Here is a 26,143-nt window from a genome sequence, read left to right on the forward strand (position 1 = left end):
TTCGTCGTATTCCTAATCTCTGTGGGAAAATCCTACCAAGCTTAAGCAGTTCAAAAATCAACAAGCAAAAATGATAAAATGAAAGTGAGATTCATTTTCCCATCAAAACCAAAACAAACAGCAAAACATTTTGCAACAAAAAGATTAGACACGTACAAAAACTCGGATCCGCCTTTCGCACGCAATGATTGACGAATTGACTCAACTTTACCACCTCGAAGCTATTCGTTTAATTCATTTATCTCTTTAAGCGTACTCTTCAGTCGGCTCGATATCAGCTCACAACATTCTCCACATTTTTACCATCAATCTCCCGGCGAATCAAAAATCCACTTACGCCATATTGCACAGCATCGGGCATCGGCAGCCCAAGCATCCATTTAATTAATTAACGCTTGTGTAGTGAATTTCGTTTTCATCTTACCCAAACGTCAAACCACAATCCATCTCAATCAAACAAAAGGCGCTAAGCACTGCTTCCTTTCCTTCCACCCACACCCCTCTACATACTAATCCACAACTCATCATCAACATCTCGTTCCAGAACAGCTCAAGGTTCTTTATTGTTTTGCTTTGTTCCGCACATCGACTGTGTGTGCGAGGTGTGCTTACAATTGATGAACAAATGTTGTTTTCAGCCCACCAACCACCCTTCTTCGCCCACCTCCCACCCCCCGTCTTAACAATGTTTGATGAAAAATCACACGAAAAAAGCACCCGGCGAAGAGCACACACACACACACACAACACTTGCTTGCTTTGTGATGTATTGCTTTGGCAGAAAGGAAGAAAAATGGCGGCGAAAGGGGAAAGCAATTTCGATACCCATCGCCGAGGGGTGGCCGCCGCCATGTAGCCTCTACTCCTGCCGCTGCTACTGTTGCTGCGATGGGTTTTGATAAGAAAAATGAGCAACCAAGAGCTCCTAATACACCAAGCAATCTCAGTAGGCTCTTCCGTTTCGTCCGTTGTGTGAACGCAATGTGGCGTCGAGAGGCGGGAAAACGGTTTCTGGTAGGAAAAACTCGTTGCGAATAACAAAATCATGCGTTCAGACACACACATGGTTATGTTTGATTGGTACTTTCTAAAACAAGTTTTTGGTGCGGAGAGAAATTCATGTTTTATTAGTGCACTTTTCTTCGCGAGTGACTCTTTTCCTTACCACTTCTTCTCGGGGGTGGGGGGGGGGTGTTGAGATGCGGGAAAAACAAGACGAGTTGTTTGGGAGCTCCCAGAAATAGCAATTGCTGGGCCCTCGCGGTTCGATACCATCGATAGCGCGCAAAACCCACTCGTGGGAATGAAATTTATTGACGTCGAGAGATGACGACAGTGTTTGCGCTGGCCATCGAGGGTAGAAATTCGTCCTAAAAATAGTTTCGGGCGAAATTTTCCCAGACTTACCCGGGCGTGATCCTGGCCAACTTTCGCCCAATATTTTGGGTTGTTACTGCTAACGATTGTGCGTAATGAGGAGTACGTATAATGATATATTACTATGTAACTGCTGCGGTTGATTTTGACCGCACACACACACACTGCTCGCAGAGATGATCCATCTTCTCCCCAAAAATAACGGCGAGTGCTTTCTGTGTATGTGATGATTCCCACGTATTAAACATAAGGTGTCGTTGGTTTAAAACTTGTTTTGAACCATCTTCAGTGGCCACTTTTTCATCGGTGGTTGTTTCTTCTTCAAACCACGGCCACAGGATGCAGATGAAGCCGTTGGCGCGCAGTTGGTTTCAAGTTTCTGCATCGAGTCACTCTTTAATGACCGCAAAGGCTGTAAGTGCGGCAAACGTATCGTTTACGTGCAAAATTAACTCCGACAACGTGCCACATTGTGAGAAGGTTGATGATGCTCGAGATTCGTTCACACGAGGGAAAAAACAAAATGATATCCGGATAAATGGTTTAATAGCACCATGTTATTTATAATCGATTCAACAACTACTGTTTTTCAAGACGGTTTTGACGTAGGACTACGTCTTTCATTTCTATACCGGGTGTAAAACCAAAGTTTCGAGAACGAAAGCGTTACGCTGGAGACCGAGATTTTGAGCGTTAATAGCTCTTAAACAACTGAACGAAATGGTATGATAAACACTTCATTTGAAAGATAAAATGTCTACGCGTCATATACTTGTTACTTTTTCATCCAAAAACTTGTTTCAATAGTCTTAAAATTGCTTTCAAAACAAGCTATTGAAATCACCAATCGGTATATATGCGAGCGCCGCTCGTAAACCCACTCAGTTATGATTGAACATCGATTGGAGCATGTTGTCGCTGTTGTTGTGAAGCTAATTTCGTTTATCATGAAAACGCTGATGAACGGTGTCACCAAGAGCCTGTTTGTGCACCTAAGGCCAAAAGGGAATCCATCAGGAGGAGAGTGATGCCACGGTTCCGCTTGAAACATCGGAGCAGCCGCCACACACACATACACACACACACACATACACGCGCGGAATTCTCGTTGCTATCATCGTTGCTGAAAAATAATCTGCCAGTTCCCCTGGGAATTGAAAAATACATTCATGCGAAAGAGTTTATTTTAATGTTTTCTATCCATATAACACTGCAACCAAATACATTTGGTTTTGTTATTTTTCAATCAATCGCAATTAACAGGAAAGCTTCTGAATATTTTTTTCCCCATCTGTGGAAATTTTCGTATCCAATATTGGCTGCATAACATGAAAAACGGAAAATGTTTCACATCGCGAAAATCAAGTCATTTTCGAGTGATTATTTGCTTTCTACTTCTGCGACCAAATACATTTCGTTTTGGATTTTTTCAATCAAGTGCGATCAACGTAAGACCACGTCTTTCGGCAATTTATTAGAGGTGCAATGAATCTTTAGGAATTCCCGCTCTACGCGCACCGGCAAACAATGTTTACTCAACAATTTCTCAAACTAGAAATGGGTGTTGTGAGAAAGGATCAGCGAACGCGAAAACGACAAACGGGAGAAAGATACGTTTGGAGGTTGAAGGAAATTGGCAGAAAACTTCTTCATTCTATCATTCAAATAATGTGATTCATACCACATCGTTTTGCCAGAAAGAGATTATTAATGTTCAAAGGAGGAATCGAGTCCTCCGAGGAAATTACCCAGCGCAAATTAGAGTCGACTATCGATTGCGGCATTCGTACACAAATAATTTTATAATGCAGTTTCACCAAAGTGATTTCTTCGGATATATTCACTACATCATGTCATGTATTTCATATTCTTCATTAAGAAATCCATATCCATGGCACCTATCGGTAACGAATTATTATCGAAACCACGATTTTCGCTAAATGCTCCTTTCAGTTCGGCCTGTAAAAAACTTTTCTGTACTCTAATCCATCAAATTTGGAGCCCTGAAAAGGGCTGTTGATTATATGCTAAGCTAATATAGCACGCTCTCCTCGGATACGATGGGCCAGCTGGATGTCCTTGGGCATGATGTGACGCGTTTTGCATGGATAGCACACAAATTGGTATCTTCGAATAAGCCTCCTGCAGCGTCATAACCGCGGAACTTTGGAAGCGCAAGTCGGTTTTGAAGTCCTGAGCAATTCCACGATCCAAATGCTGCAAAGGTAGCTGCGGATCAGCAATTCGGTCGACTTCTGATAGCGATGAATTTCACGCAAAGTTCCCGGTCGATAGCGATGTGGCTTCTCCACCTATCCTGCTACTGGTGCGCTTATCCGAGCTGACTTCGTGTGCCTTACCACCGAATGACTAACGAGCTGTCTGCGAAAGACTAACGAGCTCGAGTCCTCACGGTGCGAGAGTAGAGTAAGAAATGAACGAAAGCAAAGGAAGCGTCATTTTATAAACCATAAAAGTATAGAATCTAAATCCCACCCTTATTATATTCGTGAGTATACAGTAAGCTTATACAATAAAGAGGGTGGGGTTTACATTCGATTCTTTTATGTTTTATAAAATGACACTTACTTTGCTTTCGTTCATTTCTTACTCTACTCTCGCACCGTGAGGACTCGTTTCATCGGGACTAAGCAGACAGCTCGTTAGTCTTTCGGTGGTAAGGCACAAGAAAGCAGCTCGGATAAGAGCACCAGCCGCAGGATAGGTGAAGAAGCCACATCGCTATCGACCGGGAACTTTGCGTGAAATTCATCGCTATCAGAAGTCGACCGAATTGCTGATCCGCAGCTACCTTTGCAGCTTTTGGATCATGGAATTGCTCAGGACTTCAAAACCGACTTGCGCTTCCAAAGTTCCGCGGTTATGACGCTGCAGGAGGCTTATTCGAAGATATAAATTTGTGTGCTATCCACGTAAAACGCGTCACATCATGCCCAAGGACATTCAGCTGGCCCATCGAATCCAAGGAGAGGGTGCTATATTAGTTTAGCATATAATCAACGGCCCTTTTCAGGGCTCCAAATTTGATGGATTAGAGTTTAGAAAAGTTTTTTGCAGGCCAAACTGAAACGAGAATTTTCGTTTGGATGCCATACAGCATCGAGAAAATTCCGGAAAGATCTAATCGTTGCTGAAAAATAATCTGCCAGTTCCCTGGGAATTGAAGAATACATCCATGCGAAAGAGTTTATTTTAATGTTTTCTAATTATATGGCGAACACAGCGACCAAATACATTTGATTTCGTAATTTTTCAATCAAGTGTAATTAGCTGTAATTATTCTTTCCCATCAGTAGGATATTTTCGTATCCAATAATGGATGCATAACATGAAAAACGGAAAATGATTCGTATCGCCAAAATTATATAATTTTCAATCGATTATTGCTCAGTCGCCGAAATTTTCATACTCAGAGAGTTCATTCTCCTCTAGTTTGCCTTCCAAATTGCCATCGTAAACTACACCTTCTCTCGATTCAATCACGTACAAAAAGCATACTGAATTGATATTCTGGTGGTGAAACCCATTCATTTTTCGTGAGGCGTCGTGCACAAATTACGTAACGCGATAAGGGGGGAGGGGTTAGATGTTGCGTTACTTTCTGTTTATTAGAGATAGGAAATTGCGTTACGAAAGGGGGGGGAGGTTCAAAATCCGGATTTTTGCGTTACGTAATTTGTGCACGACGCCTGAGGACATCGACAAGACAACATCGTTACTGAACAAGCTGAACGGCGAGGGATCGAGGTATTCATTACCTGGCTTGACCTGACCTGAAATGCAATCAGTTTGTTTTAACTGTGAGGGAGCGCAGAAAAGCCGATCGATCAGAAGGAGAAGAGAAGGTGACCAAGAGAGTATCAGCATCGAAATACGGTTCCTCGGGAAGACATAGAAGCAGGTCTCACACACACACACATACACGCGCGCAACTCTTTTCGTTTGCTGGTTATCGAGAGGAAACCTGGAAAGAAATGATCGTTGCTGAAAAAAAATCTGCCAGTTCCCCTTGGAATTGAAAATTACATTCAAGCGAGTTTATTTTAATGTTTTCTATCCATATAATACTGCGACCACATACATTTGGTTTTGTGATTTGTCAATCAAGTGCAGTTAACAGGAAAGCTTTTTTGTATCCAATATTGGATGCATAAAACCTTGAGTCTTCAAAGTAACACTCTCGTTTTTGAAGTCACCCAAATATTTATTTATTCATTCATTCAGGATGGATTTAGATTCAACTTCAAACAAATGATCTCTAAATCAACGATAGTCCTACGTCACCCTTGCGGTTATACCATAGATATAACCCACTTCCTGTTTTTTATCAGTCTATTCGTTGATACCAATTGCAAAAATGGTCACGAAATGAGTATTCTGAGTTCTCTGATAAAAATGAAGAGAAATTCTAAGCAGAATCGTCCAGAAAATTGTCGATTCTATCGTGACTCTCTCTCCGATAAAATGCCAGATATGACCAATTCGAGCTGAGACTATTTTTCTCTAAGAGTGTTTCTACCTTTTATTCTAAACATGATGAGAAAATCACCAAGAGTCAAGAGTCTTAACACATTAAGGACCGTACGATTTGGAGCAAACTTGTACGAGGGTCACTATTTATATTTCGGGAATAGGAACAAAAACAAATAGTTAAGCTGCGAATATATTTTTATTGTTTTTCAAAGTACTCGCCACGATGATCGATACATGATCAAAGCATTTATTCCAATCGACACGAGCCTTTTTTTTTTTTGAGCGATTGTCAAATTATGTGGGATCCAACGTGAACATAATTTTCGCACAACTAAGTGTTCATGTAAAATCGCATATATGCTGGTGGAACTAATGATTTTTGATGGAGCTTCATCGCCAAAAGTCAAATTAAGTTGATTGGCGCACTCTTGTTGTGATAATCCACGTCGAAAGTCGTAAAAAATCATCGCACGAAAATGTTCACGATTCAGTTTCATTTTTTTGCCGAGACCAAACTTTCAACTAAATATAAAATAAACAAATAGCGTCCGTATGGCAAAATGTTCTGAGTACGTATATCGTCAAAAATGTCAAACTTTACGATGGAACCGTCAGATGGACTCACACGACATCAGTGTTGCCAATTCCCGAAATATAAATAATGACCCTCGTACGCTTCATTTGTTCGGATGCAACGAATGAAATCGTTCTCTTCGGTATGGATGAGACGAAGGCAAACCATCGGTAGGCCTTGTGAGATTCTTGGCAGACCATGGATTTAACCATCAAGTGTAGAAAACACGCGTTATTTCGTGTTCCATCCGTAACAGACGGAACGCGAAACACGAGAAATCTCGCGAGCGGTCCGCAAAGTGTTAAGTCAAATCTTCATATACAGAGCGGACTCGATTATATACAGTTTCCGATTTCTTTTCACTGTATATAATCATGAATCCTGTATATAATCGAGTCAAAAAATATATTTTTTCATTTGTTTTTATACATATATTTTTCGTTATTTGAATATATAAATTTAATTTTTGATTCCCCTTCAATTCATAAAACACCTTTCTTATATAAAAAAAAAAACCGAAGTCTTTCAGGAGGTGATAGAGTATCATATTTGATGAAAAAAATCCTTCTACGTAATGTTCTAATTTTAACAATGACAGAGTTATTAAACTTTTTGTCTGTTTCGGTCTCGGTTTGCTTCAAACTGGCTCTAATTCAAATATTACGCTACGTAGGACAATTCTGTTGCTTCCATTTGAAGAATAAGAAAATTCTATATAGCAGGAGTGGCCAAAGGGTAGACCGCGGGCGACTGGTCGCTCGCGTAGCAATTTCTAAAGGGTGTGTCACATCACATTGCATCACGGAAAAAACGCTGTAGAAATTTAATTTTTAGGAATTATATCTTCAGCTTTGGTTTTATAATCAGATAAGAGTGTATAGATCACGTTGGCCATGCTTCACTGTCAATTTTTCGTAAATTTGCAAAAATGTCGTCGAACGAAAAAGAGCGTCGTGAATTAATCTTGTACACTCATTTCGAGAATCCGGAGTTGTCACATCGGGACATCGGTAAGATGCTGGGAATCGTCCAATCCACGGTCAGCAGAGTACTAAAACGATACTTCGAGAACCTAACCATCGACCGGAAGGTGAAGAACGGCAAAAATGGATGCTCCGTCAGTGAAAAAGATCACAAGCGCGTAGTTAAGCAGTTTAGACGTGATCCGAGAAGTTCGGTCCGGGATGTCGCCAATAAGCTGAATTTGTCAAGTTCATTCGTCCAGCGGACCAAGCAGCGGGAGGGCCTGCGTACATACAAGGTTCAGAAGGCTCCTAACCGCGACGAAAGGCAAAACATGGTGGGGAAGACGCGAGCCCGGAAGCTGTACACCGAAATGCTGACGAAGCCGCATTGCCTGGTAATGGACGACGAAACCTACGTCAAAGCGGACTTTCGTCAGCTGCCGGGCCTGTTGTTCTTCTCCGCAGAGGACAAATTCAGCGTTCCGGAGGAGATTCGCAAGCAGAAACTATCCAAGTTTGCCAAAAAGTACATGGTGTGGCAAGCGATCTGCTCTTGCGGAAAGCGGAGCGCCCCCTTCGTGATGACCGGCACGGTAAACGGGCAGGTTTACCTTAAGGAGTGCCTACAGAAGTGCTTACTACCACTATTGAAGCAGCACGAGGGCCCGACCATCTTCTGGTCGGATCTCGCTTCGTGCCACTATTCAAAGGACGTGTTGGAGTGGTACGAAGCCAACGGGGTCACCTTCGTGCCAAAGGAAATGAACCCGCCCAACGCGCCGGAGCTTCGCCCAATAGAGAAATATTGGGCGATTATGAAGCAGGCCCTCCGGAAGAACCCAAAAGTTGTCAAATCGGAGGCGGACTTCAAGAGGAAATGGATTTCTGTTCAAAAAAAAACTACAACCTGACGTTGTACAGAACCTTATGGACGGGGTAAAGAGGAAGGTGCGAGCATACGGGCTTGGGCTCGAAGTATGATTAAAAAGAAAATGCCAAAAGTTGTTTAATAGTTTTTATTTTACTGTCTAAAATTTTCAAAAGGATCGGTCTACTGGGCGAATTTCTACAGCGTTTTTTCCGTGATGCAATTTGTTGTGACACACCCTTTAGTCGCCCGCCAAGCTGATATTTACACGTTACTGATATTCTTCATGTACAGCAGTATGTTACCAAAAAAATTACCTTCAAATAGAATGTGCTGTAAAGCAGCTGAACTCACACAATTATAACTGAAATTTAATGCTACCTGTATACATGGGGTTCTTGAATTTTCATCTTTTGGTTTTTTCCTTCACATCAACTCAATGAGGTACATATCGAGGTGAAGCAGTAGGCGAAGTATATTTGTATTGGCGACCAAAATATAGTTTCGTAATTATTTGCGTTCTTTACGAAGTGTATATGAAAAAAACAAAACAATGTTCAAAATACTCACGGTTACATGATCGTTTGAGCCAAATTTCTCATGAAATCTTACAACTTTTTGTCTTTTTACTGATGACAATTGTATTGTGGCCTATTTCCCTATTAGTATGGTGAAAAACCCCAGAGAGCAGTCGTAGTTTTAGTCTTCGAAAGCAGTAACATCTTCAGTGAAACGCTGCTTAATTGAAGACTATTTTCTCACATCACACACACCCACACTAAGAGCCATAGTAATATTAATATGGTATCGTTAAAATAAGGAAAGTTCGTTTGTTACTATGGCCGTGGCGGAGTGAAAATGTTTCACAAATATATCACTTTTGTTGGTTTTCTTCGACGTGAGTTCACAAATGTCCACCGCACGCTATCATATTATGTTTATATTAAGCGGGAACATCAATAAAATGTATGTTTTTCATTGATAACACACTTATTGAAAAAAGCATTTTCACACGGGTGCGGTGGGCAATCAAAGATAAACACAACGACTTACGTCACTATTTGAGAAATACTTTTGGCAGCGCATGCTATGTTACTCGAAACTCTACCATCTTCATTACCTTTTTTCCAGGACATTGACATCAACTCAATACGGAATACTCAAACACATACCCATACGAGTGCATCACATTCTTGTGATGCGGTCGTGGTGCGTTTGGCATTCTTGTTATGCAGGGATGCCAAATTTGTAGATATGTACACTAATTTGCCGAAGCTTTATTCAAGAGACAGTTTTTTTTTCGTTGTAAACATATTCGGACTCTGATTTTCAGTTGCACACATTCTGCAGTGGTAACAAAACTAAATTGTGGTTTCCACGGTAGCAAATGAAGTATGAAGTATTTTACAGAAATTCAAACACATTTATAGACATTTCAGTTTTTAATCGTCGACAATTATTGAAAAATCTAGCATTACTGTTGTAAAGCAAATCAATTGGAAAAAGATCATCAAAGCGAGCAGAAGCATTTCCGTTCTACCATTCAAATTTAAAAAAGTGTGCTATAGAAAGCGAAAGAAAGGAACAACAACGCAAACTTTAAACATAGTAGTTCAGTGGTAAGTTTCATAAAAGCACATGGGGACCTTAGTCGCCTAACTGAAAAGCATGTTACGTGTTTTCAAACTATCATTTTATTACTGTTATCTTCTACTTTGCAGGAAGTTTCATCACTTGTCACTTTATTAGAAGCAATTCAATACGTTCGTGTACCAGTCTCAAATACTGACGGCAAACTTTTCATGTAAGATTCCACTTTCACCATTAGACTCTTCTATTTTATTATTAATGAATTTTATTTATATCAGCTTCATTCTTCGATTAATAATGAGTCTCCCGAAAACAAGTACCAAGAAGCCGAAAACATGTCACTTGTGAATGGGAACAGGAGTTCTTTTTTACTATGAAAAATGATAAATGTACGTAAATGTAATTTACAATGAAAAAAGAGTAAATGTCGAAAGACATTTTCGAGGATGTCATAAGCAATACCAGAGTAATTATCCGTTTGGCACCGAGTTACGGAAAGTTAAAGTGCAACAACTGATGACACAATTGAGATCAACCGAGATCAACTTCTAAATCGAAAACAGTCACAATAGCCGCATTCAAAGTGGCTGAAATTTTATTAAAACATAAGAAGCCTTTTGAAGACGGTGAAATACGGAAGAAGAGTTTTATTGAAGCGGGAGAATTATTATTCGAACATTTTAGCAATAAATCTGAACTAATTTCTTCATTCAAAGAAATGTCGCTGTCGAGGAACACCATTATGCGCAGAACAGAAGCAATGAATAAAAATTTGGAAGAGATGTTGAAAGAACATATCGATGAATGCCGGTTCTTATCCTTACAGTTCGACGAATCGACTGATGTCACTGATACCGCACAGCTATGCATCTTCATAAGGATGTGTTTCCAGGATATGTCTGTTAGAGAAGAACTGTTAACGATTTTACCAATGAAGGGACAAACGAGAGGCCGAGATATATACAACTCGTTCAAGTCCTTTATTACTGAAACAAGATTTCCAATACAGAAATTGGTATCGATTTCGACTGATGGAGCTCCTTCTATGGTTGGAAGTCATAATGGATTCATAGGTCTTTGCAAAAACGATGATGATATTCCAAACTTTACCAATTACCACTGTATCATTCATCAGCAGACACTGTGTTAAAAAAGACGGGTGGGTAATGTCGGGGACATAACCGGAGTGACGTAGGACTATACAAAGGGGACAGCTTTTGTTAAAAATATATTTTAAATATATTGTTTTATTTTCTTCACCTACGTGAATACCTACCTATCTACCTGAAAAATGGATTAGTTTACTGTTTACTCTTTATGAATATGTTGATGGTTCTGAAAAGAACCTTTGGTGTTGTGTTTTTGTTATCACTCGATATTCCCATCTTGTTCGGCTAAACCTTCCTGTTTAGCGATTTGTTGTCACTCGCCACAGCTTTCACAGTTGGAAAATTTCTTCCCATCCAGCTTGTGACATATTTTACAGTAAATTACATTCAATGGCACGTCGCATTACCACCACTCAGTGCCGGATTGGAGGTAATTTTAACCTGTAATTGAACATTTGCGATGACAGTGGTACAGTGTCGACTTTCAATGTGGGGTCATAATTTGGATCTCTATGTTTACAAAAATGTCCAACTAAATAAGTCACATTATATGTCCGTTCAATTAGCTAAATGTCGAACTAATTGTAGATTACTGTACTTTAAATCTGGAAACAATTTAAGAATTGGTGAAAATTGAATAATCAGGAAAGTCCCCAACTATCAATAAGCTCAGAACAACTGCCAAATTCACATACTCATCAGATCCTGGCAAACAAATTATGAAAACATCAATTTGTGTTTTATTATTATTTTGGATAATGTTTTAGAAAGCATTGAACTTTATTTCCTAAACTCTTTTTTGGAAGGTTTAATGGCCCTGAAAAGCGCCTTGTTTTATGGAATGGTTCCAATTTAGAAAACTTAGTTCTCGTGGTTTTGAAAAAAACCATTTCGAACGCCCTCGAAGCCGCCTTGTTCTGGATTTGCCACCAAAGCAGTTTGTATGAAGAACAAATTTTTTTCTTCTGCTACCTGATGCTGTTTTGCGATTGTGTTTGCCACTCGCTGCAACTGCCTGTTGTCTTGATGTCCACCGAACCGAATGTGTTCTGTTCCGAATGCAGGTTTTCTTATCGTCGCGAGCAGCTTTGCCAGCTAACTCGATCACTTCGGCGGTCGAAGCTATATAACGCCGGCTAGGTGGACTGGTACACTGGTACTAACGCGCTCGGCCTAGCTACCCTTGCGGGGAACTCCAGATCAACACGAGCGGGAACTCCAGATCAAGGTTCGAGCGGGATTTTGCCTTTCCCTTCACTTTTCCTCCTTTGCCATATCCAACCATGGCTGCTTGTGTTGGTTTGTTGATGTGAGGTGATGCGAAACGATGTGGTGTACGGTTCGGATGAGAATGATCGTTACGGCAGCGGAGAGGGGATTTTTAAGCTGACTGGCTGGCTCGAGAATTACGCATGTGTGAGACTGCGACCAATGTTTCCCTCATTTTTTCTTTTTCCTTTCCAATCGTGCTTCATTCTATTTCGCTGCTGCTCTGGTTGCCCGTTTTGGTCGGTACGATTTGAGGAGCACAAAATGGACCAATCAAAAATGGGCACATAGTGTATTTGGACAATGCTTGATATTTCACAATTATTCAATTATTTATCTCAAGAAAAATGAAATGTTATTCATTATGATAGATGCGTAGATATATTTCCTATCAATTGAGGCAAAAACCTTTGCGATCTATTGAGAAATGCTCGAGTTATAAGCGTTCCAAATCTTGCATTTTTTCCTACTTGTTCAGTGCCTAGATTTCCATTTCACCCCCTATATCTTCCGGTTAGACGTAGTCCTACGTCAAAATTTTAAAATCAGATGATGTGATGAATTTGGCATTCAAAATAGTGAATTCTATACGTGGAAACAGTTTGCAGAGACGCAGATTCAGAGCATTACTCGAGGATTGTGAATCAGATATCGGAGAGTTGCTTCTACACACCGACGTTAGGTGGCTGAGCCGTGCCAAATTTCTTAAAAGATTCTTAGATCTTTTACCAGAAATAAAAGAATTTATAACAACTGGCAATAAATCATATCCTCAATTGGATGATTATAAGTTGGTACACGATCTCGCTTTCCTTTGTGACATCACAGCAAAGCTGAATGATTTAAATTTGAAACCTCAAGGAAGAAACAAAACGGTGACTGAAATGGTTAGTGACGTAAATGCATTCAAGGGGAAACTCACACTCCTAGAAGCACAATTGAGAAGAGGAGATTTGAAACAGTTCGAGAACATGGCGGCTAAATCCACAGATGGTCACACCTATGAATATGATCGTTATGCTGAGAAAATTTCTGCACTACGAAATGAGTTCCACAGACGATTTCAAGATATTTCTGAACTAGAGGACATAATATTGTTCATGTCATTCCCGTTCAATGATGAAATCAATATTGAAGGAATATCAGTGAAATTAAAAAAATTTCTGGATGTGGACCACATACTTATTGAAAATGAAATCCTCACTTTGAATAACGATATATTTTGGAAATCAAGAGCTTCATCTGGAAATAGTCATTGGAATTTACTTAGCGAGGAAAAGTATCCATGTTTATGGAAATGTGCTGCATATTTGACATTTTTCGGATCAACTTATCTCTGCGAAACAACATTTTCTGCTATGAATTCTATCAAAACAAAACATCGCTCTCGTTTGACAGATGACCATTTGACAGCCTGTTTACGAATAGCTATTAGTACTTATGAACAAAAATATGATAGGCTTGCCGAAAATATGCAATGTCACGTTTCCAGCGCTTCATCAGATACAAGATAATTTGTATTGAAAATAAAATTGTTAGCAGTTAAAAAAAATAAACAAAAGATTTTTTTATTATAATAAATAGTTTTTGAGAAGAAATAAAACTTGTGTATGCTTGGAACAACTAAATATATATTAATTTTACGATTAAATATTGAATCACTACTTATTCATGATCATATATTATGTTGGTAGCCCGCCGACTGAATCTGAAAAAAAAGTCGCCCGTAGTGGTGAAAAGTTTGGCCACCACTGCTATATAGGATACAATTGTGAAACTTCCAAATTAGTGGATTTAGGTAACATTTTAGAAGTGAAAATTTTCAAACCGCTCTACAATCCGTTCTTCGACATCCAACTTCTATCTTTTTTTCAAATTTTACTGCAATATCATTTTAAGCAATTCCTGTTGAATCTTCAACTGGCATCTACTAAAATCACGATTTTCACTTCATTGTACTCATAGTAGCCAATTAACTTTTACTTTAAAGCAACTTCGATATAACGTACATTTCACTTCCAAAATTGTACGTTATATCGAAGCATAATATCTCTATTATACCAAAAACCCAGAAACATAGTTCATATTACTTTATTGTGATGCTGTTTGGGGAGAGTTAGTAAATAATTATGACAATATCCAACTAGAAGGTGAAGCCAACCTAAAAATGAAATCCAAGGGTGATAGAGATCAAGATATGGGTTATTCTTTTTCATAGCCATGTAATCATATTTCGTTAACAAATGTTCGTACAGTTTCTTCGATCGGTTTTTTACTTCCAAATTATGCTTTGCATTCTAAACCGGCACATTCTAGGCTTTTAAAGTTCTTAATTCAGCCCTAAACTTCACTTTTTGAATCAATCGCTCTTACATTGTTTTGACGTGGGACTACGTCTAACCGGAGTATATGGGGGGTAAAATGAAAACCTAAACACAGGACATGCCGGAAAAAATGAAATATTCTGAATGCTTATAACTTGAACATTTCTTACTGGATCGGAAAGATGTTTGCATCAATTGATAGGAAATATTTCTACGCTTCTATCGCAATTAATAAAATGTTATCTTCCATTAGATAAACAATTGAATAACTGTAAAATGTTAAGCATTATCTAAACACCCTAATTGCCTAATTTTGATTGGCCCGATCTACGGTTTCCCTAACACAGCCATCAAAACCAAGCAGCCTTGGGGAAATCGGCATTGCAAATAGATGAAAGTATGGGGACTTTTGTTCTCACCGAAATGTATTCCCTAACACAGACTTCAAAACCAAGCAGCGTTGGAGAGATCGGCATTGCAAATACATGAAAGTCGAGGGTATTTTTGTTCCGACTGAAATGTGTTTCCCTAATACAGACTTCAGATCCATGGAGCGTTGGGAAATTGACGCTCCAAATACATGTAAGTCGGAAGCATTTTTGTTCCGACGGAAATGTGTTTCCCTAACACAGACTTCAAATCAATGAAGTGTGGTGAAATCGGCATTGCAAATACATGAAAGTTGTGGTATTTTTGTTCTGACTGAAATGTGTTTCCCTAATACAGACTTTAGAACCAAGGTGTCTGAGGAAATTGGCATTGCAAATTCATGCAAGTCGGGGGCATTTTTGTTCCGACTGAAATGTGTTTTGCAGACTTTAAAACCAAGATGTCAGGGGAAATCGGCTCAGCAAATAAATGCAAACTGCGAATACTTAGTACTTTTGTACTCGCTTGCCTTTGTGCAAACTAGAATATGTTTCCTTAAAACGGTCTACCGGGGGTACTTCTGCACTCACATATTTTTTTGTACTCCGAAAAGTGTTTTCCTAACACGGATTACAAAAGCGGGTACGAACACCACGCTATGGCTCGGTTATTCAAGATTGCATTGAAGGATATGCCTTCATATCTTCTGCTCACTGAATTCCTACGCATACCATTTGATGATTAGGCAAAATGGTGATAACCATTTGCTGCGATAACGCCTATTGATTAAACAATATGCGTTCGACGTACATGTCAAAATCGAAACTGAGTGCCTGAGTGAACTGAGTGAACTGAGTTCATCAAATCAAGCAAATTCGCGGTTCGAGAAATACGTACACTTTAGAGATGCAAACTTGAGAAGAAAACGTAAAATAAAATAATCGTTTGATTTTTGTTCACATATTTTGTCCTAGGCATCATACCAAACGTAAAAAGATTGTTATTAAATTTACTTGTAACGAAGAAATAGAATGCATGAATTGACCTTATATGGAATTATACAATCTTTTTACTCAACTTCAACTCAACTCAACTCAATTAAAATTTTTTTTTCTGTATTATAGTGATTTTCAACACATTTTGGCTGGTTCGTCACTTTTAACTTCCATTTTTGGAAGAATGTCGGGAGTGAGAATTGAACACGTGACCTTGAGCGTGAGAGGAACGGATGTTACCACTACGTCAGATCGCCTCCACACAAAGCAAATATATTGAATTTAATTGAATTCGAGAATTGTTTCATTCAATCAAAAATTTAATCAATACAAATAAATGATTGCTACGCTAAGATAGTCCCACGTCAACCTTGCGGTTATATCATAGATATAACCCACACAATTTTTAGTGATTCATTACACAAAATTCAGAATCTAAGGTCTGAAAGAACCGGGAATGGATTTTTTCCGTAAATTTCTGGATGAAATCGATGTTTCTCGAATAGCTTTTAGCTAGTCACTAGTGATACTTCTCCGAGCCTTACTTTAGCACTGGGAGTGAACCTTATTCACGAAAAAAAAAATTATACACAATCAGGTGCATAACTGCCAAAACGGCAGATACCGGATTACAATAGCTGGATGTGCCTCTATAGACGTTCAATAATGGTAAAATCTATTGAAGGAAGGTATCAAAATCAATCAAGAAGTGTACTGCCGGAATATTGTAGAGACCGATGTACTCATGTGATCCCAGAAGCATTTTGGCAAAGCAACACGGACAGGATTCGATTCCTCCTTACAATGCGAGTACAATACAGTCTAGACCCCAGACTTTATCAGAATACATAATATCTATAATTATTATTTTGACTTTTTGCTGACAATTTATTTTTTTTTTGTTTATAATCTGGAGCAGCCATACTCAACCTGCGGCCCACCGGGATCTTTTGGTTGCCTGGACCGTTACTATTTTGTATGTGTAACAATCACGTAAACTTGAGAAATACTCTTGGAAACATGAGATGAAAATAAATGAATTTTCACATTGACATATTAGTTATTTTCCTTGTTGAGTAAAGGGTGTATCACATCAAATTGCATCACGGAAAAAACGCTGTGCAAATTCGCCCAGTAGACCGATCCTTTTGAAAATTTTAAACAGTAAAATAAAAACTATTAAACAACTTTTGGCATTTTCTTTTTATTCATACTTCGAGCCCAAGCCCGTATGCTCGCACCTTCCTCTTTACCCCGTCCATAAGGTTCTGTACAACGTCAGGTTGTAGTTTTTTTTTGAACAGAAATCCATTTTCTCTTGAAGTCCGCCTCCGATTTGACAACTTTTGGGTTCTTCCGGAGGGCCCGCTTCATAATCGCCCAATATTTCTCTATTGGGCGAAGCTCCGGCGTTCTCTATTGGGCGGGTTCATTTCCTTTGGCACGAAGGTGACCCCGTTGGCTTCGTACCACTCCAACACGTCCTTTGAATAGTGGCACGAAGCGAGATCCGGCCAGAAGATGGTCGGGTTCTCGTGCTGCTTCAATAGTGGTAGTAAGCGCTTCTGTAGGCACTCCTTAAGGTAAACTTGCCCGTTTACCGTGCCGGTCATCACGAAGGGGGCGCTCCGCTTTCCGCAAGAGCAGATCGCTTGCCACACCATGTACTTTTTGGCAAACTTGGATAGTTTCTGCTTGCGAATCTCCTCCGGAACGCTGAATTTGTCCTCTGCGGAGAAGAACAACAGGCCCGGCAGCTGACGAAAGTCCGCTTTGACGTAGGTTTCGTCGTCCATTACCAGGCAATGCGGCTTCGTCAGCATTTCGGTGCACAGCTTCCGGGCTCGCGTCTTCCCCACCATGTTTTGCCTTTCGTCGCGGTCAGGAGCCTTCTGAACCTTGTATGTACGCAGGCCCTCCCGCTGCTTGGTCCGCTGGACGAATGAACTTGACAAATTCAGCTTATTGGCGACATCCCGGACCGAACTTCTCGGATCACGACTAAACTGCTTAACTACGCGCTTGTGATCTTTTTCACTGACGGAGCATCCATTTTTGCCGTTCTTCACCTTCCGGTCGATGGTTAGGTTCACGAAGTATCGTTATAGTACTCTGCTGACCGTGGATTGGACGATTCCCAGCATCTTACCGATGTCCCGATGTGACAACTCCGGATTCTCGAAATGAGTGCACAGGATTAATTCACGACGCTCTTTTTCGTTCGACGACATTTTTCCAAATTTACGAAAAATTGACAGTGAAGCATGGCCAACGTGATCTATACACTCTTATCTGATTATAAGCGAAAGCTGAAGATATAATTCCTAAAAATTAAATTTCTACAGCGTTTTTTCTGCGGTCATCTTGGATTTTGATTTTTCATGATCTACCGTGTTCTACCAGTCGAGCATTTTCATCTGATACCCATATTGATGGGATTTGAATAAAAAATACGGCGCCATTTTATGAAAGCGGCCTTTTCGGATTTTCATTTTTCATAATTTTCCATAAATTACTGAAAATATGTAATCCGCCATTTTGTAGTGGCCGCCATCTTAGATTTGCATTTTTCATAAATAGCTGTATTCTACTAGTCAAGCCCTTTCATTTGATACCCATATCAGCTATTCAATATGGAATTATTATACAAATCATTCAAAATTTCCGAAAATAAAAAATAAAATACTCCGGAAATTCCGGATAATCGAATCCCGGATAATTGAGTCTCCGGATAATCGAGTCTCCAGCTTGACCAAAAGTCAAGCTCAAACCCAAAACGATTTCCATGCCAAGCAAACGAACACGTTAACGCATTCGGATTACTAAGCTCCCTCTTACATGCATTTTACATGTTTTCGACCACGATGGTTGATTCTCCATAATAACCACTTGCCCACGAGTGGGCGTTAACCCGTCGGCGTCGTATTCGCAAACAAAACAAAACAAAACACATTCCGTATCGCGCAAAAGCTAACGGTTAATCGCTTTGAGCGACTGTTTCTTCATCACATTCTTTTTCTGTTCGCGCATCGGTTGAGCTTTTTTTTTTTTCTTATGCTCTGACCTCACGATGTGTGTGTGTATGCGTGTGCAAAACACCGCAGCGGTTAAGGTTACGGTTTTTTTTCCAGTTTTCGATAGCAAAATCGCCAACCGTGACCACACATCAGCGACTTGCAGCTTGTTAGAATGATAATGAGATTTTGTTTTCTCTCCATCAATCTGGAATTTTACATCAAACAGAGCGAGAACAAAAATTCAGAAGAAAGAGTTGCACGCCCTTTCGTATAAATGTTTGATCAAATCTCAAGATATAATTCAATTAACCTTTTTTCCAATCAGCTAATCAAGGCTGATGGTACGGATACTCGGGTTGAAATGGCAGTGTCTGAGCAGCAGCGGCGAGAACCCTTTTCGGACAAATGAAAAGTTCAAATTATCCTGGGGAAGTTTTCCAGTTTTGTGAAAGTATCAAAAGCGAGACATTTGAATCGGGAAATCGAATTTTGGGGTAATGATGTTTCCGACGTTGACCTTTCTTGATTCTCGCCGGGTATAATGGAATTATAACTGTAAAATGACGTTCTTGATTAAAATGGGTCACCTTTCCAAAAAAGGGAACCGAAACTCGCCGAGGACCGGCTGAACCGGTTTTGTTTTCAGGTTCGACGACATAACCACGGATGAAGCACAGAACCGAAAAAGTGATAATTGAGAATTTCATCAAATCCTGTGGGGCAATCCACCTCTCTCGCGTCCAGCGCTGATGAATTGATTAGTAAATCCCTTTTTGGAGATTATCTCCGCGCACATTCCAATGGTTATCGGGATGGAATTATCTTTTGCCTTGTTCGAGCGAAGCTCGAAAGCCTACTTTCGGAGATTGTTCTCAAATGGCCACAGGATTGCGTTCCGGTTGCTCACACATATATAATATAACGAACGAGTCGACTTTGGCTCACGGTAGCCGTGAACGGATGCATGACAACCTTTATGCATTTGGTTCAATTCAACTAGCAGGGCGTGTTTGCGTCTATATCCAATGCAAGGATTTCTCATTCTTCCTTCCAGCACGAACCACTCTAGTTGAGATCGCCAGACAAGGTTCACCATCGCCACCCCTCTCCCCAGCGGCTTCAGAAAATACACCCCCGTCGTCACAGTTGGTTGACTTCATGGCGAAAGCCTGTTGTGGCTGGTGGTGCAGCGCCCCCACGGAACAGAATATATATATATATATATGTATTTATCCATGAACTTTCGAAGAATGCTTCGAAAAGGCGAAACAACGCCAAGTTCGGTTTCTTGATCTTGAAACGTGTGTTCCAGCGATAACCGGGCACCGATTGAAAGAAAATCGACATCCCTTGGATGGCATCTTATTCTTCGTTCGGCAGTTGTTTCTATGTTCAGTCCAGCAAGAAGAAAATGTTTGCATCCGTTGAACTGTTTGGCGTTATTCCATTCATGGTACATTCGAGCCACCTTTATGGAAGCATGTTAAGAAACACAAAACACGAAACAAAAAAACAACAAAACAAATAAACATCACGAATGTGAATTGCTGAACACACAAGTTTACCTTTTTTGTGTCTTTATTTGGCACAAGGGCCTCCTTCTTCATTCATATGTATGTATACACCAACCAAAGTGCAAACATGAGTGCGTTTTCAATTATTCGGCGAAACCCATTTTTCTGTCTGTTGAATGGCAGTTCGTTTGGGGATATATTTTTTTTCGGGTCGTGTTTGGCATAATTGTTTCAAGGGTCCAACAATGGTCGGGCATTTATTGACAACATTGCGATCGCATAAATTAACATAGTAGCCATACCATGGGCCGATCGCTTTGTACTAAATTTATTTTCAAATGGCTCAGCAACATTAAGTAACAATGAGCCGAGTTAATGAATAGGGAAAAGCCTATTTGAGTAGAACAATTCCAATGTTCTTTCTCAAAAAGGCATAAAAACCCTATTATCTTTTCGTAAAATGTTACAATATGGATAATGACAAAATTCACAATAACATAATATTATAGGCTTCTTGTTTAAGCTTCTTGTTACAGAGATGTCCATCTCCTAGGAACTTGCTATCTCCTTGGGACTGAGGAAGGGATGAAAATCTGCTCACTTTTCGAATTCTGAAGAAGAAAGTTGCAATAGAGAAAAGGAAACGCTAATAATAAAAATCAAAACAATAAAGGAAAACTAAACATATATATTCATATTTGAAAGTGTATGGATTTGAGAAAATCATAAATTAAAGAAATAGCATCAATATTACGAGTAGCCAGAACGTCGCGAATCGGAAAATTAAGTGGCATTCCCTTATTGCGAAAATTTTCTATTAAAGATAACCTGTCATTTTGAAACTCAGAACAAAGCCACACAATATGATCAATATCCTGATATCCTATACCACACACGCATTGGTTACTATCACTGATGTTAATTCGGAAAAGATGTGCATTCGAAGAATAATGGTTAGACATGAGTCTGCACACTACCCGTATAAAATCACGAGAAAAATTATACCCTTTAAACCATGGTTTGAGAGAAACCCTAGGAATGATAGAATATAGCCATCGGCCTTTATCACTACTATCCCAACTTGACTGCCAAGATACAAGTGCCCGTTCACGAGGAAAATGAAGATATTCATCGAAAGTAATAGGCCTATAGAATAAGTCTCCTTCCATAGCGCCCTTCTTAGCAAGAAAGTCTGCTTTCTCATTTCCTGGTATCGAACAGTGAGACGGAATCCATACAAAAGTGATATTAAATGAACTAGTTATCAGAGCACTTAAAAGTCGATGGATTTCAGATAGGAAATACGACGCATATCTAGTTCTCACTGAACGGAGAAAAATAAAAAAGTGATCTGGGGTCAAGGTCTGAATATGGAGTAAGGCCATGTATATTGCAGCCAATTCTGCAACAAACACCGAACAAGGTAAACTAAGCCTACGGAAAGTGAAGAAGTTGATATTCAATATACCAAAGCCTGTGGATCCATTAAGACAAGATCCATCAGTAAAAAAAGATTTGGTTGGGTCAATATGTTTATACCTTGACAGGAATATCGCAGGTATAACTAAATGGCGGAGATCATCTGAAATATTATGCACATAATCCTTCATTGACAGGTCAATAGTAATAGAGGAATTGAACAAAATTGAAGGAATGATCTGGAAACCAGATAAAGTAGATGGACTTTCCAAAGTCATAAATTCATGATATAGAGACATTCGCCTAGATCGAACGCCTGAGTTCAACATTTTTTCAAAGTTTGCTATCACCTTCGGATTAAGTGTTTCACACCGTATTAAAAAACGGAATGATAACTCGAAAAAACGTACGGAAAGAGGAAGTATTCCAGCTAGAATTTCTAGGCTCATTGTATGTGTTGACTGCATACAACCTAGAGCAATACGCAAACAGCGATATTGAATCCTTTCCAGATGCAAAATATGGGAACAGGCAGCGGACCTGAAGCAAAAACTACCATACTCCATAACAGATAAAATGGTTGTTTTATACAACCTAATCAAATCCTCAGGATGAGCTCCCCACCAAGTTCCTGTTATGGATCGAAGAAAATTTATTCTTTTCTGACATTTTTGTTTCAAGTAGCCTATGTGTTTACCCCATGTTCCTTTGGAGTCAAACACAACACCTAAATACTTGAATGACATCGAGTGACGAATAGGTCTATCCAAAAGTTTAAGCTGTATTTGTGCAGGATGATGTTTTCTTGAGAATACAACCATCTCTGTCTTCTCAGTAGAAAATTCAATACCCAATCTATAGGCCCAATCAACCAAATTGTCAAGAAAATCTTGCAAAGGATTATGAAGATCGGTGTTGTCTTTGCCTATTACCGATACATAACAATCATCTGCAAACTGTCTCAAAGTACAATTTCCCGATAAACAAACATCAATATCATTTACATAGAAGTTGTAAAGAATTGGACTAAGACATGAGCCTTGAGGAAGACCCATGTAGCTAATGCGTAAAACTGACGAAGAACCATGAGAAAAACTCATATGTTTTTCACGCATTAGGTTAAACAGAAAACTATTTAATTTCTGGGAAAACCCATTTCGACGAAGTTTTTTAAAAAGAACTTCAATGGAAACAGAATCAAACGCACCTTTGATATCTAGGAACACTGATGCCATTTGTTGCTTACTACACAAGGCAAAGTCAACCTCTGATGAAAGAAGCGCAAGACAATCATTGGTTCCTTTGCCTCTACGAAACCCGAACTGCGAAGGCGAGAGAAGATTATTAGATTCAACCCAGCTGTCTAATGCAAGATAGCATTGCAATTGGTCTATAAGAATTATAATCAGACGCAGGTTTACCAGGTTTCAGAATAGCTACAACTTTAATTTGTCGCCACTCATGCGGAACAATATTCTGCTCAAGGAAAGCATTGAACAGTTTCAACAAACGTCTCTTCGCATTATCAGGTAGATTTTTCAACAAATTAAATTTGATCCTATCTGACCCTGGAGCCGTGTTGTTGCAAGAAAGAAGGGCAAGAGAAAATTCAGTGATACTGAACGGAGGCTCAACATCATCAGATGTCTCTAAGAAGGGGGAAGGTGCGGGGGCTGAGTCTGGACATATCTTCTTGGCAAAGTCAAAAATCCACCTTTCTGAATATTCAACTTCTTCATTTGAATGAGATGAATTTCTCATTTGTCTGGCAACTCTCCAAAGAGTGCTCAAGGAAGACTCTCGTGAAAGCCCATTTACAAAATGACGCCAATAGCCTCTCTTTTTAGCTTTAATGAAGCTTTTGAATTTACGCTCCAGATAAATGTAGTTATCATAACGTTCAAGGGTGCCCAATTTTCGCCAATCCTTGAACGCATTCGATTTATCTTTATAGAGATTTGTACATTCTTGGTCCCACCATAGACTAGGAGGACGTCTACGAAACGAATTACCAGGAAAGCGCTTCGTCTGAGCATCAATAGCACTGTCAAGAATTAAACCAGTTAGAAAATTATATTCTTCCAGCGGGGGTAACTCATGAACTAATGCCACCGATTCTGAAATAATTGAAGAAAATCTCTTCCAATCAATGTTTCTAGATAAATCATGCTGAATATTTGTTGTTTCAGACGATTTTGAATTATTTGAAATGGAAATAGTGATTGGCAAATGATCACTTCCATGTGGATCTTGGATGACATTCCAATAACAATCTAAAGAAAAAGAGGAAGAACACAGGGACAAATCTAAGCAACTAGTGCGGCCTGAAGATGGAGCAATTCTTGTTACATCACCTGTATTCAAAATTGCCATGTTGAAGTCCTCACAAAGATCATAAATCAAATTGGCCCTTCGATCATCAAAAGACTCACCCCATCCAATTCCATGAGAGTTGAAATCTCCCAAAATAAGATTAGGTTGCGGTAAAAGTTCAACAATATTCACAAGATTTCTATAATTAAGCATAGTTCTTGGAGGAATATAAATAGAAGCAATGCATAAATCTTTACCCTTGATACGTGCCTGACACGCAAGAATTTCAATTCCTGTGACTAAAGGCAGGGGAATCCTGTAAAATGGGTAGCATTTTCTAATACCTATGAGAACTCCTCCATAGGAATCATTGCGGTCTAAACGGATAATATTGAAATCATGGATGTTTAACACATTGTCCGAACGAAGCCATGTCTCAGAAAGAGCAAACGCATCACAATTCAAAAAATGGAGCATTTGCTTGAAAGAATCAAGTTTAGGAAGAATACTTCTACAATTCCACTGCAAAATAGAGGATTTTCCTGGCTCATCCAATAAATTAGACAACGAAATTAATGATCGAGAAGAGGGGCCATTTTGAAGTCATTTGTTTAGCTAGCTGGCTGATAGAAGGAAGCCAAGCAAAAATTAAACCTTTCATTGAATCTGATATTCCTAAAAAATCAAGAATCCATTGAACAATTGATGAAAAGGATATACCACCTGAAAAAGATGAGGATTCAGGAACCGATTGAGAAGTAAATTGAGAATGGCTTGACAATTCAGGGAAATGAACGTCATAATTTGAAGATCTCCAATCAGGAGGGTTATTCTTGGGTGGAGCAGAATAATTAGAAGATTCTGGATTATTAGAGATCAATCCTCTTTTTTTAGATAGCTTAGATGAACAAGCAATTTTTCTCTTCCTGACTCTTCCTGTGATTACTGGATCAAATTGAGAATCCGAATCATCATCCTCTGATAAAACAGAGAAAGGATTTTCTGAAGCCTCGGGTACCTGAGGTGAAGCTGCCTTGAGCATATCAGCGAAGGATCGATTAGAACGATCCTTAAGTGATTGCTTGAGTTTCATCGAACGTAATTTGTATTTCGGACAATCCTTAATTGTATGAGGAACATCTCCACAAAAAATACATTTATCAACATCTTTGTTACAAGTGACTTCGTCATGGTCGTCTCCACATTTTGAGCATTTCGTTTTATTACAACAGTAGGTTTTAGTGAGACCTAACTGATTTTTTGATTTAAGCAAGTCATTATTTTAGGAATATATAACCGAACTGGAAGACGAAGTTTGTCAATAAGCACATAATTTGGAAGTGCTGTGCCTTCGAAGGAAATTCTAAAAGAGCCAGAAGGATAATACTCTTTTTCTGTACCCTCAGATTTCAAAGAGTTCAGAGATCTCACCTCCAAAACTTTAGCATGTGGAATATTTGCATTGTGAAAGATACCCTTAGCTTTTACAAAATCTTGAAGTTGAAGGATTTTTCCGTAACTACACCATCGATTTCAACAATGTGAGCCGGAATATAAACTCTATATTCATTAGTGAACAAAGAGTTTTTCACTATCGCGTTAGCGTCTTTGTAATTTGAGAGCACAACACGAAGTTTATCTTTATTGACTTTCGTCATTTCTAAGACACCTGAGTAGTTAGACGTCAGGTCTTTGCAAATTTGAGATACTCTTAGAGGTTTCCCTTTCGGACGGAAAAATACCACCCAACGGTTTTTCGATGATGCCGGGGCGTTCTGGTATTGTCTAATACGTGGAAGTTGAGCAGAATTAGGCAGAGATTGTGTCGAAGAGTGAGGAACAGACTCACTATTTGGTACAGACGAAGAGTTTGACTGCGATTGTTTTTGTTTTTTTCCTGAAGAAACCGTAAAATCATCTGGAGGAGGGTCTAAGACCCTCATTTC

General features: G+C 39.3%; 1 protein-coding gene across 8 annotated transcripts in view; it reads right to left on the reverse strand.

Moving 5' to 3' along the window:
* Nucleotides 1-26,143, reverse strand: part of LOC129764534 (putative polypeptide N-acetylgalactosaminyltransferase 9) — a 270,199-nt gene that overhangs the window by 140,761 nt on the left and 103,295 nt on the right. The gene's annotated exons all lie outside the window — the stretch shown is intronic.

Source organism: Toxorhynchites rutilus, chromosome 2 (assembly GCF_029784135.1).
Source record: "Toxorhynchites rutilus septentrionalis strain SRP chromosome 2, ASM2978413v1, whole genome shotgun sequence".
Taxonomy (NCBI): domain Eukaryota; kingdom Metazoa; phylum Arthropoda; class Insecta; order Diptera; family Culicidae; genus Toxorhynchites; species Toxorhynchites rutilus.